At 21.6% G+C, this 14,667-nt stretch overlaps 1 protein-coding gene across 9 annotated transcripts in view; it reads right to left on the bottom strand.

Moving 5' to 3' along the window:
• Positions 1-14,667, bottom strand: part of LOC122507702 (regulating synaptic membrane exocytosis protein 2) — a 166,734-nt gene that overhangs the window by 78,620 nt on the left and 73,447 nt on the right. The window contains exon 6 of one of the 9 annotated variants that reach the window (XR_006302138.1): positions 4,309-4,388. The exons of the other annotated variants lie outside the window; for them this stretch is intronic. The gene's annotated coding sequence lies outside the window, so the exon portion shown is untranslated. The remainder of the gene's footprint in view (positions 1-4,308; positions 4,389-14,667) is intronic. 9 annotated transcript variants of the gene reach the window in all.

The following is a 14,667-nucleotide window of genomic DNA, read 5'->3' as shown; positions in this document are numbered from 1 at the left end:
TAATTTTTTAGAATACTTAATAAAAGAAGAATTAGAATTTTAAGGTGTGTGTGACAAAACTTAAAAAATTTCAAATAAGTAGTGTTACTGTTTTGAATCTAAAAACAATTATTAATTTTTATTTTCTTGAATTTAAAAAAAAAATGGTGACAAAGCAATGTTTCCTTTTCAGGTGAAAATTGCAGAAAAAAAAAGATTTATCTATCAAACAGGTCACAGAGGAGAATAGAATTCTTTTGGGCGAGCATTCGTCACGTTTTGGCGGTAAATTTATATCGCACGTTTTGCTCACTGAATTGTAGATTATAAGCTTTTGTTTGTTAACAATACAAAATGATGGTTATTCATTATTATTTAATGATAAATTAATAAATGATGACTTAAAATTATGTGAAATTTGCTCTATATAGAGAGAAATATCTCTCTACATACATATATATGCTTGTCTCGTTATGGTGCTATGTATATATGTGAAAATGGTATTAGTATTAGATAACACCTCTCAGTAAACACATTTTCCAGACTTAAGCTAGTACCATATAAACCTTAATCAAAGTTAATTCTAGTAGTACTGAAACAGATTTACCCATTGTAGATTGTATACATAATTACATATTGGTACATATACATATATGTGTTATAGACATTAAAAAAACGAAAATTCGATATTATCACTAATTTTTTTTTTTTTTTTTGAGATTTTCTCAATCTGAACGAAAAATTGACTATAAAATGAAAAATAATTTTCATTCGATTTTTGGATATACTTTCCATGTTAAATGTAGAAATTCTGGTTCGTATTTTCTCATCCTGTAATTGCATTTGTGACATAAAAAATTTTTTCATATTATGTATATGTGTATAGATGTGCGAGATTATGCATTTTTTGTGTGTGTATATATAAATTAGCAAAGGAAAAGAAAAACGAATATTGAAAGGAAACACAGTGAGAATTTTATGTAAGATAAAAGCGCTAAACAATACAATAGGCAGGTTTTTTTTGAGCGAAAAGAACGAGAATCACAAGGAAAATTTTGGGTCTGTAGTAATTTTAATCTTAAACATCATTTTCGTTTTAATCGAGAAGAAAAATTGTGAATTAGTTTTAGAATAATTATTCGTCAAGAAAAAATATTTAAAAAATTTTTTCAATTAGTAATTATTTTCATACCTATTTAAAAATTTTTTCTAACTTTTTGTAATATTTCATAATAAATAATTTTTTTTTAATAAATAATTATTTAAAATAATTTCTTAGTAAATTTTATACTTTTTTTTATAAATAATACTTGCATTAATATTTAGAGAAAAAAAATAGTTCTAAGAAATTCATTCGAAAAATTTTAATAAAATTATTTTTAAAGTTCTATTATTTTAAAAAATTTTAAAAAACTTCTTTAGAAGATTTAGTTAATAAAATTGCAATTTTAATAAAATTTTCCTATACAATTCAATTATTTTCAATACAATTCTTCTTAAGAATTCAATTATTTTTACAGATAATACATTGTTTTCTGAGAATTCAATTATTTAAAAAAATTCGAATAAAATTCTTCGCAAGAAATCAATTATTTTCATAAATAATAAAATTTTTCTTGAGAATTCAATTATTTAAAAAATTTTTTGATAAAATGCTTTATAAATTTGAAAAATTATAATAAAATTGATCATAGAATACAATTTATTTTCGTAAAATATAACATCCTTCCTAGGAATACAATTATTGTCAAAAATGTTTATAAAAATCATCGAAAAAATTCCATTATTTTCGTAAAAAATAAAATTCTTCGAAGCAATTCAATTATTTAAGAAATTTTAATAAAATTCTTCCCAGAAATTTAATTCTTTTCAAAAATAAAATTCTTTCCAAGAATTTAATTCTCTTTAAAAATAAAATTTTTTACAAGAATTCAATTATTTAAAAAAACATTTAATAAAATTTTTCGCTAGAAATCAAATGTTATTTTCAATTATTTCCACAAATAAAATTCTTCACAGGAATTCAATTCTTAAAAAAAAATTTTTAATAAAATTCATTGCAAGAATTGAATTATTTTCATAAATAACAAAACTTGGCGTAAAATTTCAATTATTTTTTATACAATTTTAAATAAATTGATAGAAAATTGCATTTATTTTAACAATTATTTTTTTTAATTCGCAGAAAGAATTCAATTATTATTAAAAACTTTAATAAAATTCGTCAATTTTGTATTTAAATAGTTTAATTCTCGGGAAATTTTCTAATAAAAATTGATATCCAGAATTTTTAGATATAATTAAATTTTGAAAAGGGTTAAAATTAAAATCTTTGAAAATTTGAATTTATAGTTACAATAAGTCATTATTTTCATATTTATTTAAAAAATTTTTTTAACTTTTCGTAATATTTCATAATAAATTTGAAATATTTTTTGTTCTTTTAATGTAACAAATAGATGGGGAATGTATTAAATAAATAAATTCTTCCTTAAATATGTTTTTATTTTTTGTTTGTTGATTTTTTGCATTATTTTTAATATGTTTGCAATAAGTAATTATTTTTAATATTTTAAAAAAATTGTTTAAATACTTTTTATAATATTTTTTTTTATAAATAAACACTTTTTTGAATATTTTTAATACTTTCTTGAATATTTGTTCTAATAGTTTATTTTCATAATTATTTCTAATATTTTTCTTCAAGAAAGAAATATTTTAATTATTTTCTATAATCAATTTTTTGAGGAATTTTCAATTTGAAGGAAAACAATTATAATAATCAACAAGGAAAAGCAACCACAGAAAAGTGCAACATCAAAATTCAATACCAATGACATTTCAAAAAAAAAGTGTTTGTACGCTCAAATAGAAAAAGTGCAGCAAGAAATGTTTTTTGTGTCGAAACAAAAATTTGTGGGTAATTTTGTCACACACACTGAGATAGAGAAAAATAACACCGTTAAAAAAATGAAGAGTATAAAGAAAATGTCAAGTGAATTCTGAATAATTCTCTTTCTTTTTAGACTTTTGAAAATAATTTTTTAAGGATTTTGTTATAAAAAAAAAAAAACACACAAGTAGAGGAATATTGTGTATAGAATGAGAAAATTGTGCATTTCTATAGGTATATAGGTAAGAACACAAGTGATACATAATGATAATGATTTTCATGAAGAGAGACTATTTTTTCATATAAATGAATATTTTTATTAAAAATGATTATTTTATTCTATTAAAAATTATTTTGATACTTTATAAACAACTTTAATTTTCTATATTTTTTTTTTCTTTATGGATTATAATATTCAATATATTTAGTATGAATTAGGAAAATAATTAATAAATAGAAAAATTATAACAATTTTTTTTAAATTAATAAAAAATTATAACAATTTTTTTAATTTAATAAAAAATTTATTTAAGTTGTAATTTAGCATAAATTTTTTTCTCAGTATTCAAATTAGAATTTAATATAAAAATAAAAATTGAACAAATTCTTAATTTTTAGTTGATATTTTCTGTCGATTTTCATTTTAAATTTCACAACAAAACAAATAGACATTTATTTTTTTTTTCTTCAGTAAAGTTTGAACTCTCTTCAAGAAATATCCGCACAAGTTTCGTCGCAACCAGTGTGGACGTGAAAACATTTCTTACAGCTGTCGGTCAGTTGCGACTCTCGATACACGACATCTTTTGCCTCAACTTTGGCGTTCGATTATTGGAAACTCTCTATCTCTCTCTCTCTCTCTTTCTTTCTCTCTGATTATTGGATTCAAAAGAAAGGAAAAAGAGAAAAGAAAAAAAGGCAACACCCAAGAAAAACCAAGACAAGAAAATGGAATCGCAAAGTTTTTCATTTAAGTGGACAAAAATTTTTGATTTAAACGCGTAGCACGTGCTATGTGATTGCCAAGTTGCGAAACAGGGGAAAAGGTAGAAAAAAAGAACATATATGACGGGCAAAAATTTTGCGCATCAATTACAAAAATAGAAAAACGATCATTTATGGATATAGTTTTGGGGAGGGTATTTGCAGCTGTGGCAAATTTTTCTTTTATTTATCTTTTTTTTTCTTTTTTTTTTGAAGATGTGTATTTGTGTGTGTATCAAATACGGAAACTGATCGACAGAAATTTATATATATATATATATTGAAAAAATATACACACACATGCATACGCTCACGCAAATCTTGACATATATACAAATATATGTTTTAATATATTTATATAGCAAAAAAAAAAATTTTTTTTTCTTTTTAATATTAATATGTATATGAGCTCTTCATGAGAGCGGAAGACACTGGAAATTTGGCAAAATTACTTCAAAAAACATCTTGATCCTCTCGTTGGACATGGCACGTCGAGTCATTATCTCCCCAGTCTTTTTTCTTGGATCCTCTCCTAAAATTTGTCTAATTTTATAGCTTGAAAAAAAAAATTTATAATTTGGGGCAAAAAATTTGTTTTCAAGCGAAAAAAAGAAAAACTGATTTTGATTTTTAAAGAATAATATTTAATATTAATTAGTTATCTCTTACTTATTATTTTTTCACCCGCACTGTGAAAATTATAAAATATTTCGATTGTCTCTACAAAATCAGAAAACAGATATATATTTGACTTGGAAGTAACTAAACTTTTTATTTGCTGCAAATAAAAATTTTATTTGTGTCAAACAAAATTTTATTTGTATTAATTGTCAAGAAATTTGTCAATCCTCCAAGTCAAATTTGACTTGGAGGATTGATAAATTTCTTGACAATTAATATTATCTTTTACCGAGTGATAAATTCTACTACTTAAAATTTTATTTGATTTAAATAAAAATTTTATTTGTGTCGAACAAAATTTTGTGTGAATTAAATAAATTTATAGGTATAAATGTAAAATTTTGAATAGTTTAGCACGGAAATAACAAATTTTTTGCAATTTACATGACATTACCTAATAATAGAAAGGGATGCAAAATGGTAATGAGTAATAACGTATAGAACACTAACATTCACTCTAAGAAAAAAAAACATAATCTTCCTTTTAATTAATTTATTAGTATTATTATAGAATTCGATAATATCTGTGCAATCAGAACTGATTAATTTTGAACATCATTACTTTGAATTTCCAATGCTTCAATCATTGCATAAATGTCAAAAGCAATTAATTAATTATTAATATTTATGAAAATATTATTATACGAGCGATAAATTATTATTTTTATAATTTCCATCTGAACAAATTTATTATTATTATATATTAATTAGTTTTTTTTTAAAGAATTCAAACTTAGAGAACTGTTTCTTTTAGTTTCTATAAATTTGGTTAATTAAAAATGCAGTCCTATTATAAAATCCCCTCACTTATTGTTGCACGAAAATTTAAACTAATGAGTTATGCATGTCGTTCTGTTTTTGATTCATTTGAAAAACGATTTTCCCCTAAAAATAGAGAATAAAGGAAAATTATGCACTCCTAATTCTTTAGGTAAGGTTTGCTCTTAGAAAACAAGTTTCAGGAAAAAAAATGAAATGAGAACATCAAATTAAACGAAATACAATTGTGGCTGATTTTCTTTGTGTTTTGAAAACGGAAGGAAACGTAGAGCTGCATATATATATATGTTTACTATGAACAGTAGTGCTAATTAATTTTCCTGTTTTGTCTCTTAGATTCCATACAAAATAACACAAGCCAGAAGGTCCTGTAAATTCTATCATTAAATTCTCACAAGTCCTATTCAGAAAAAAAAAAGATTTCTATAAGGTGACCTAAATATATATTTATCTAGATACATTAAAAATGTTTAACAACTAGTCAAATAGGGTTAAAAAAATTTTCTCTAATTTCACTAAAACTTGTTTTCCAATTTTGCAACCAGAAGTAGTTTTCCTAATTAGTAAATACTTCTTTTTTATAACTCGACAATTTTTTAATGGATCATTGTTTTGTTCTCCATTTGATTGGTTGAGAAAATTAGTTTACTGTATACAATTTTTTTAGGCGTCTTTTTTTGGTATAGAAAATACATTATAAAAAAACATAAAAACATTATAGAAAATACATCAATTTGTTAATATCGTGACAACTTACCTCCGTTTTACTACAAACTAATTCTATTCTAATTTGTGATATTGTGCATTTGTCTACAAAAAATGGGAGCAACAACGCCTTTCGACTGTCGTTGATTATTTTTCACATTTATAGTTTATTAGGAAACATGAAAGAAATTTTTGTTTATAAAGTGGAAAGAAATCGCATTAATCTAAAGAAAAATTAATGTCGCAGTAGAAAATAGAAATTTATCAATTATCAATTTTAGTAGATTCGTGTCTTACAACTAGAATTTTCGCTTATTGTAATTATTTGTTTTTTTTAATTGTATTCTTTTGTCTTATATTTTATTTTATTGTATTTAATTATATTTAATTGTACTTAATAATACTTAAAAGTATACTTATTTATAATTGAGTGTTTTAAATTCTATTTAATTCTATTCAATTCTTTGTAACTTTATTTCATTGTATTTTATTGTATTTTATTGTATATGATTGTATTTTATTGTATTTTACTGTATTTTATTGTATTTAATTGTATTTAATTTAATTATTATTTAATTGTAGGTACTTGATTATTATTTATTATTCAATATTTAATACAATCAATATGCAACCGGTTCCTTCTTGAATACTTTTTTTTCTCACATATTTACGATTATTGAAAAGAATTTTAATTATCTGCCTTAATAGCGTGGAATATTCTATTTGCATTAATTGAAATATTTCAATGAAATATTATTAAAATATTCCAGTGGAATATTATTTTTAAATTAACAATTTTTTAAATTAAAAATATACTGATGATAATTTAAATAAGTGGCGCGAAAATTTATTAACCAGTCGGAAAAATTTCTATAGAATTTTACCAGAATTACTAAAATTGTAGTCAATTACTAAAATTTGCTAGTGAATTTCTAAATTTTGTAGAATTTTTACTAGAATAATTCTTTGAAATTTCTAACATTTTTGTAGAAAAAGGGAGAGGTTAATTATTTAGAAACAAAGAAAATAAATAAAAAAAAAGAAATAATGTGTTAAAAATCATTGGACTTCTGCGAGGAATTTTAATAAAATTTCTCTAAATAATTGAATTCCTTTCGAAGAATTTAAAAATAATTCTTAAAAATAATTAAATTCTTTAGAGAAATTTTATTAAAATTTGCATTGAAAATATTTGAATTCCCATGAAGAATTTTATTACTTATGAAATTAATTGAATTCTTGCGAAGAATTTTTTTTACAATTTATGAAAACAATTATTGAATTGTTTTGAAGAATTTCTTGAAATTTTTTTAAAATAATATTTTTCTAAATAATTTTAATTCAAAATTTTTAAAGTAATTGAATTTTATGAAGAATTTCTTTAAAATTTTTTTAAATAATCAAAGGTTTCAATTTGAAATTTTAGAAAATATCAATTTTTAATTAAAAAAGAAAATTTAAGAACTGATTACAGAAATTCAATTATTTTCGAAAGTGATGAACTTCTTCGCATAAATTCAATTATGTTCAAAAATGTTTATACCTCCTCGTCAAAATTTCAATTATCTTTATAAATAATATAAAATTCTTCTCCGAAATTCAATTATTTTGAAAGATTTTAATAAAATTGTTGGCATAATTTCAATTATTTTCAAAAATTTTCCAAAAGAATTTTATTATTTAAAGAAAACTTTAATAAAAATTTAACAGGAATTCAAATTACTTAACAATTTTTTTTTTATAAATTATTTCGTACCAATTCAATTATTTTCTTCAAAGAATTTCTCTAACGATTTCAAATATATTTATAAAAAAAAATAGTTTTAAGAAATTCAATTATTTCAAAAAACTTAAATAAAATTATTTTAAAAGTTATATTATTTTAAAAGATTTTGAAAAAATTCTTTAGAAGATTTAGTTAATAAAATTACAATTTTAATAAAATTTTCCTATACAATTAAATTATTTTCAATACAATTCTTCTTGAGAATTCAATTATTTTTACAATACATTTTTTTATGGGAATTCAATTATTTAAAAAAAATTCGATTAAAATTCTTCGCAAGAAATCAATTATTTTCATAAATGATAAAATTTTTCTTGAGAACTTAATTATTATTTAAAATTTTTTTGATAAAATGCTTTATAAAGTTGAAAAATTATAATAAAATTCATCATAGAATACAATTATTGTCAAAAATGTTTATAAAAATCTTCGAAACAATTCCATTATTTTCGTAAAAAATAAAATTCTTGAAAGCAATTCAATTATTTAAGAAATTTTAATAAAATTCTTCCCAGGAATTTAATTTTTTTCAGAAATAAAATTCTTTCCAAAAATTCAATTCTTTGCAAAAATAAAAATTTTCACAGGAATTCAATTATTTAAAAAAACATTTAATAAAAAATTAAAAATTCTTCCCTAGAAATAAATTGTTATTTTCAATTATTTTCACAGGAATTCAATTCTTTAAAAAAAATTTTTAATAAAATTCATTGCAAGAATTGAATTATTTTCATAAATAACATTTTAAATAAATTGATAGAAAATTGCATTTATTTTTACAATTTTTTTTTTCAAAATTCGCCGAAAGAATTCAATTATTATTAAAAATTTTAATAAAATTCGTCATAAAAATCGAATTTTAAGAAATATGCAATTATTGAATAAATGATTTATTTTTGTATTTAAATAATTGAATTCTCGGGAAATTTTCTAATAAAAATTGATATCGAAAATTTTTAGTAATAATTTAATTTTGAAAAGGGTTAAATTAAAATCTTTAAAAATTCGAATTTATAGTTACAATATTTTTATGATAAGAAATAATGATTTTATCACTCTGTCATCTTAAATTTATTATAAAACATGAGGAAATCGATAACTCGGTGTCGAAGACTCGAAGTGGTCGATTTCCTCATGTTTTATAATAATATTCTCATAAGTTATTCAATTTGAGATTCTCAATTTCTATAGAAAAATAATAATTATTAAATATTTATTTAAAGAAGAAGTTATTGTTATTCTTCAGGGTCAGGGAAAAAGGGAAAATTTTGTCTGGAAATCAGGGAAAAATAAAATTAAAATCTTGTGGTAACCCTGTTTTTTCTCTGTATGAATTTAATTATTTTCAGTATAATTTTAATAAATTTCATTATTTTATTATTTATGAAAATAATTGATTTTTAGTACTATATTGATTTTGTAAAAAAAAAAATTTTCCTAAATGTCGATGTAATATTCCCAATGTTTTAATCATTTAAATTCAATATTCCAGGAATGTGAATGAAATATTTCGTGCTAATTATTTTTTAATACAAGGGAATGTATTTTTAATTTTACAAATTTATTTTTATAAAAACCGTCAAAGAGAAAATGAAAATATTTGAAAAGAAAAAGAAAGAGAAATTTTTTTTTTTTTTTGACGAGTATGTCGAGAATGTGAGAAATGAGGAGAGATGAAAATTTATAAACTCGATTATTAGCATTTTTGATGGAGAGAATTGCGATTTCTTGATTACAGACGTGGAATCACGATCAGAGTCTTATACTGCATACACGCATACCTCTATATAGCATGCAGAATGCACCACCGATTATGCGCATTTACACATTGCATTAAGGAACAAAGGTTCATGACTCGAAAAAGATTTCAATATTTCAGTCAAGATTTTTCCATAAAAGATTTTTTCCAATTCATATACTAGAGTGAACTAATTAGGCATTGTTTTCATTTTTTTTGTAAATAGAACTTTTGTGTTTTTTTTTTTGTTTTTTTTTTGTAAGAAACTTTTATAATGCAATTTTCCCTTGGCGAAAAAGTTCGATTTTCGAGAAGAAAAAAATCGAAATGATTCCCTAGGGTTTGAATAAAAAAGTTTACATTTTCAAAACTATTAGAATTTATATAAAGGACTCTGATGAGTAATTTGACCTATATAACTTTCAAATTTAACCCCCAGCAGTGCTCGAGAGTTACATGCTTTTTCTTTTTTTTTTTAATTTTCTACAACTTTATTATATGCAATTTTTTTACTTGAACGTGAAAGTAAATAGTCTCGATATTGCTATTATGTTTATTATTAGTATTATTATTGGGGGCAATGTTACTTGCGTTTCTCTTTACATGATAGGTTATACGCATCACAATTTTGATACCATTATTAACGAAACAAAATTAAATTACAAATGCTGCTGCCTTTCCCGTCAGTCAAGTTAGTTAAACGTCGCTTCTGAGATTTCCATGTACTAAGTTTAAATGCACTCTGTAATTAAAGCTGCAAGAAACTTAATTAACAGAATTCTGATATATCCTCAAGTGGAAATATCAAATTTAAATATTTAATTAAGATATTGACTTCAATATTAAAATAAATCCGAAGGAGATGTAGAATACGAGAGAGGGAGAAAAAATGTGTATGTTGGTATATTTAGAAACAACGTGGAAGTTAAGATGGCTAATTATTAATATTTTACTTTGTAATTGTTGTTGGTAAACTTTGGCTTAGCAACCGTTGCTAAAAAAAAGTGTTTAGCAATAATTGCTATTACTAATTTAATCGTTAATTATTAATATATTATTTAGCAATTGTTAGTACACTATGGCTAAGCAATTATTACTGAAAAAAAATTGTTCTGCAACCATTATGGTATAAAATTTAATCAGCAATTACAAACGATTGCAGAAATTCAATTATTTTCAAAAGTATAGTAAAATTCTTCTGTAAAATTCAATTATTTTCAAAAATTTTAATAAAATCTTCACAAAATTTTAATTATTTTCAAAACCTTTCCTTAATTCAATGATTTTTAAAATATCTACTACTTTAATAAAAATTCCTAAAATAATTCTTTTTAGATAACTTAATTCCTGAAGAACTATCATAAAATAATTACTTAGAAATTATTTAATGAATAATTTTACTTGAATATTTCGAAATTAGTTGAATTTTAAAAGAGTTGCGTTTACAATTTTCATAAATAAATGAACTTCAAAAGATTTCAATTTGAAATTTTATAAAATTTCAATTTTTAATTAATTTAATTAGAAATTTTAAGGAACTTAGATTTTTGAAAAATTTAAATAATTTAAATTCTTCTGAAATTAGTTAAATTTTTTAATATAGATATTTATTTAATTATTAAAATTAATGAGTTTATTGAAGAGTTTTTGTTAAAAACACTAAAAAATGGAATTTTAAGGAGTTACAAATAATTGAAGAAATTCAATTATTTTCAAAAATTTTAATAAAATTCTTGACAAAATTTCAATTATTTTCAAAAATTTTCCTCGATTCAATGAATTTAAATTTCTATTTTAATAAAATTTTCCAAAAGAATTTAATTATTTATAAAACATGTTAATAAAATTTTCCAAAAGAATTCAATTATTTAAAAAAAATGTTAATAAAATTTTCCAAAAGAATTCAATTATTCATAAAAAATGTTAATAAAAGTTTACTCAAATATTTAATTATTTTCATAAATAATAAAAATTTCACAGGAATTTAATTATTTACAAATTATTTTCATATCTTATTCAATTATTTACATACCTAAATAGTAACATTTTTTTACAGGGATTCAATTATTTTCATAAATAATAAAACTCAATGCTGAATTTCAATTATTTTTAATACAATTTAAATGGAATTCCTCGGAAAAAGTTATTATTCTTAAGAATTTTATTAAAATTTATGAATGAAATTTAATTTTTTTAATAACCTTCGCTACAATTTATTTTTTAGAATTTAAGTATTATTTTCAATACATTTTTAATTAAATTTCTTTAAAGAATAACATTATTTTCAATAATTTTAATGAAATTCTTTGCGTAACAATTCAATTTTATTTCAAAATAATTTTAATAAAATTCTTCGCAGAAATACAATTATGTTTAAAAATTTACAAAAATTCTCGTCAAAATTTCAATTATCTTAATAAATAATACAAATTTTTTTACATAAAATTTTCATCAAATTTTTCGAAAAATTCAATTATTCTTAAGAATTTTATTAAAATTTGTTAATAGAATTCAATTATTTAAAAATTTGTTGATAAAATTCTTTATGAAAATTCAATTTTAAAAAACATTCAATTGTTTAATAAAATATTTATTTTTATAGTTAAATAATTGAATTCTCGCAGAATTTTCTAATAAATATTGATTTAAAAATGAATTTCAAATTAAAATCTTTGAAAATTTGAACTTTTTATACTTGTAATTAAGAATACTATAGAATTAATTTTTCTCAGTACGTTAAATGGAATTTTTTTTTAATTATTTGAAGTTTTTCATTTCTAATATTATATTTAAGTGAAGAATGTCAGAATAATCGAAATTTCGTAAAATTAAATTTTAAACAAAAAAATTTGAAAATTTACAAAGAAAATTGATTAAAAAATTATTAAAAAAAAAAAAATTGACTTGAAGAATGATTTTAATTGAAAATTCTATAAATGAATAATCTTAATGATGAAAATAATTTTTGAAGAAGTTACAGTAACAATGTAGCAAGTTTTAATTATTATATGTTATTGAATTTCAAATTTTTGAATATCTTAATTTCTATTAAAAAAAATAATGATTATTATTATTGATTATTCAACCAGGAATTGCCACGAAAAAATATTGCTTAGTAAAATTAGAATTTTACCAAGAAACTACTGTTTAACAATCGTAACTTGATAATAAAAATTCAGTGGCTACAAAAACTTGGAAACGTTGAAAGAAAAGAAAGAAACTTAGAAAGTTAATTTTCCTTAGCAAACGTTTATAAAAAAAACTAGTTTTCACAAAAATTTTTATACACAATTAGAGAGAATATTACATATTGAAAATATATCATCTACATTTCTTTTTATTTATTTTTTTCTCATTATTAATGATTATATTTCGATTTTCGACAATTAATTACTCTTTCTTATTAATCAAAAAAATTTCCAGTCAACTAAACTTTTCTTGTTTCACCCACAACTTTTATTTATGAAACTTGTATATATTTCATTATTGAAAACGATTAATAATAAAATGTAAAAAGGCTACATAAAAAAATATGTCGTTTCTAGGTATATGGGTTGGGTATTTTGATCATAGTCTTCGGGAAAAAAAATAGTGATGCTGAATAGAAAGAAAATTAGTAGCAGAAATCGAGTGTGTTTTTTTGTAGGGTGAAAAAAAATCAAAGCGTGAAGGGAATGTTTGAATTCGCCCACGTGTTGGCTAAGTGACGTAACACTGAAACGCGTGGGCAGCGCGCGTAGTTAGTGTGCGGCGAGGGGGGAAGAAAATGAGAAAGAGGGGTAGAGAAGGTGGTGAAGGAGCCAGGGATCAATGCAACGACAGAACCGGGAGAGAGAAACAGAACCAGAGAAATCCCTTAGGATGTTACGCGATTCCTTGAAATAAGATCGACGAGACGCGACGAGAAGCGAAGGCGAACTAGGAGACAATTTATCGTTGTCCAATTATTATTTTTTTTTTTAATTTCTCTACGCTAATATTAAAAGGAGAAAAAAAGGAGAGAGACAGGGAAAGAAAGAGAGAAAAAAATAGAAAGAGAGAAAAAATAGAAAATGAGAGAAAAATTGGGAGAGACAAAGAAAAAGAGAGAGAAAGGGAGAAAAGCCAATGTTTGAAAAATATTTTATCAAATTCGATTTTTTTTTAAGTATAAAAGTAAGAGAAATACCATAAAGAATTCTGAAATTAATTTAGAGAATTTTATTTGGGAAAAAATTTCATAGTTGACACAAAAATTTTATTTAATTATTATTATTTTATTTAATTTATTTTTGTATTTCCCTGATTTAAAGACATTGATTCTTTCCCTGACTCCAAAGAATATTCTGATTCACTTTAAAAATTATTAGATACTCAAAAAAATTTTCTTTACATTTATATTTAATAATTATTATTTTTCCATATAGGAATTAGGATTTCGAAAATTTCAAATCCAAACCTTTTAAAATTTAATAACTGAAGAATATTATTCTATATAATATATTATATATATAATATTATTCTACTCCGAGTCGAAGATTCGGAGTGATCGATTTCTTCATGTTTTGCAATAATTAAAGATGACCGAGTTATAAAATGATTATTTTTATATTTTATGAATATTCTTACTGTAATTTCTTCAAAATTATTTTCATCATTTTAATTCAATTATTATTTTCTAGAACTTTTAACTAAAATTTTTCTTTAAATAAATTATTTTTAACACTTTTGAAATAGTTCTTTAAAAGTTCGATTAAAATTGCATTAAAAATAATTGAAATTCTGCAATGAGTTTTATTATTTGTGAAAATAATTGAATCCCTAAGAAGAATTTTATTACTTTTGAACAATATTTAATTTTTGCGAAGAATATTATTACTCTTGAAAATTATTGAATTTTTGCAATAATTTGTAACTTTTACAAATTTGAATTTTATACAATTTCATTTTTTGAAACTTTAATTTTCGTATTTTTTTTTTTTATTTATTTATATTTTAAGAACAATTTAACAAAATTTGATAGATTATTTTTTTAATCATATTTCAAAGCAATGGTTTATACATTCAGGGTTGCCACAAAAATTTAATTTTGTTTTTCCCTGATTTCCAGACAAAAATTGCACTTTTTCCCTGACACTAAAA

This window comes from Leptopilina heterotoma, unplaced genomic scaffold (assembly GCF_015476425.1).
Source record: "Leptopilina heterotoma isolate Lh14 unplaced genomic scaffold, ASM1547642v1 Lhet_51, whole genome shotgun sequence".
Taxonomy (NCBI): domain Eukaryota; kingdom Metazoa; phylum Arthropoda; class Insecta; order Hymenoptera; family Figitidae; genus Leptopilina; species Leptopilina heterotoma.
Note: the sequence above shows the minus strand (reverse complement) of the source record. Positions and strands in the feature narration are given on the sequence as shown.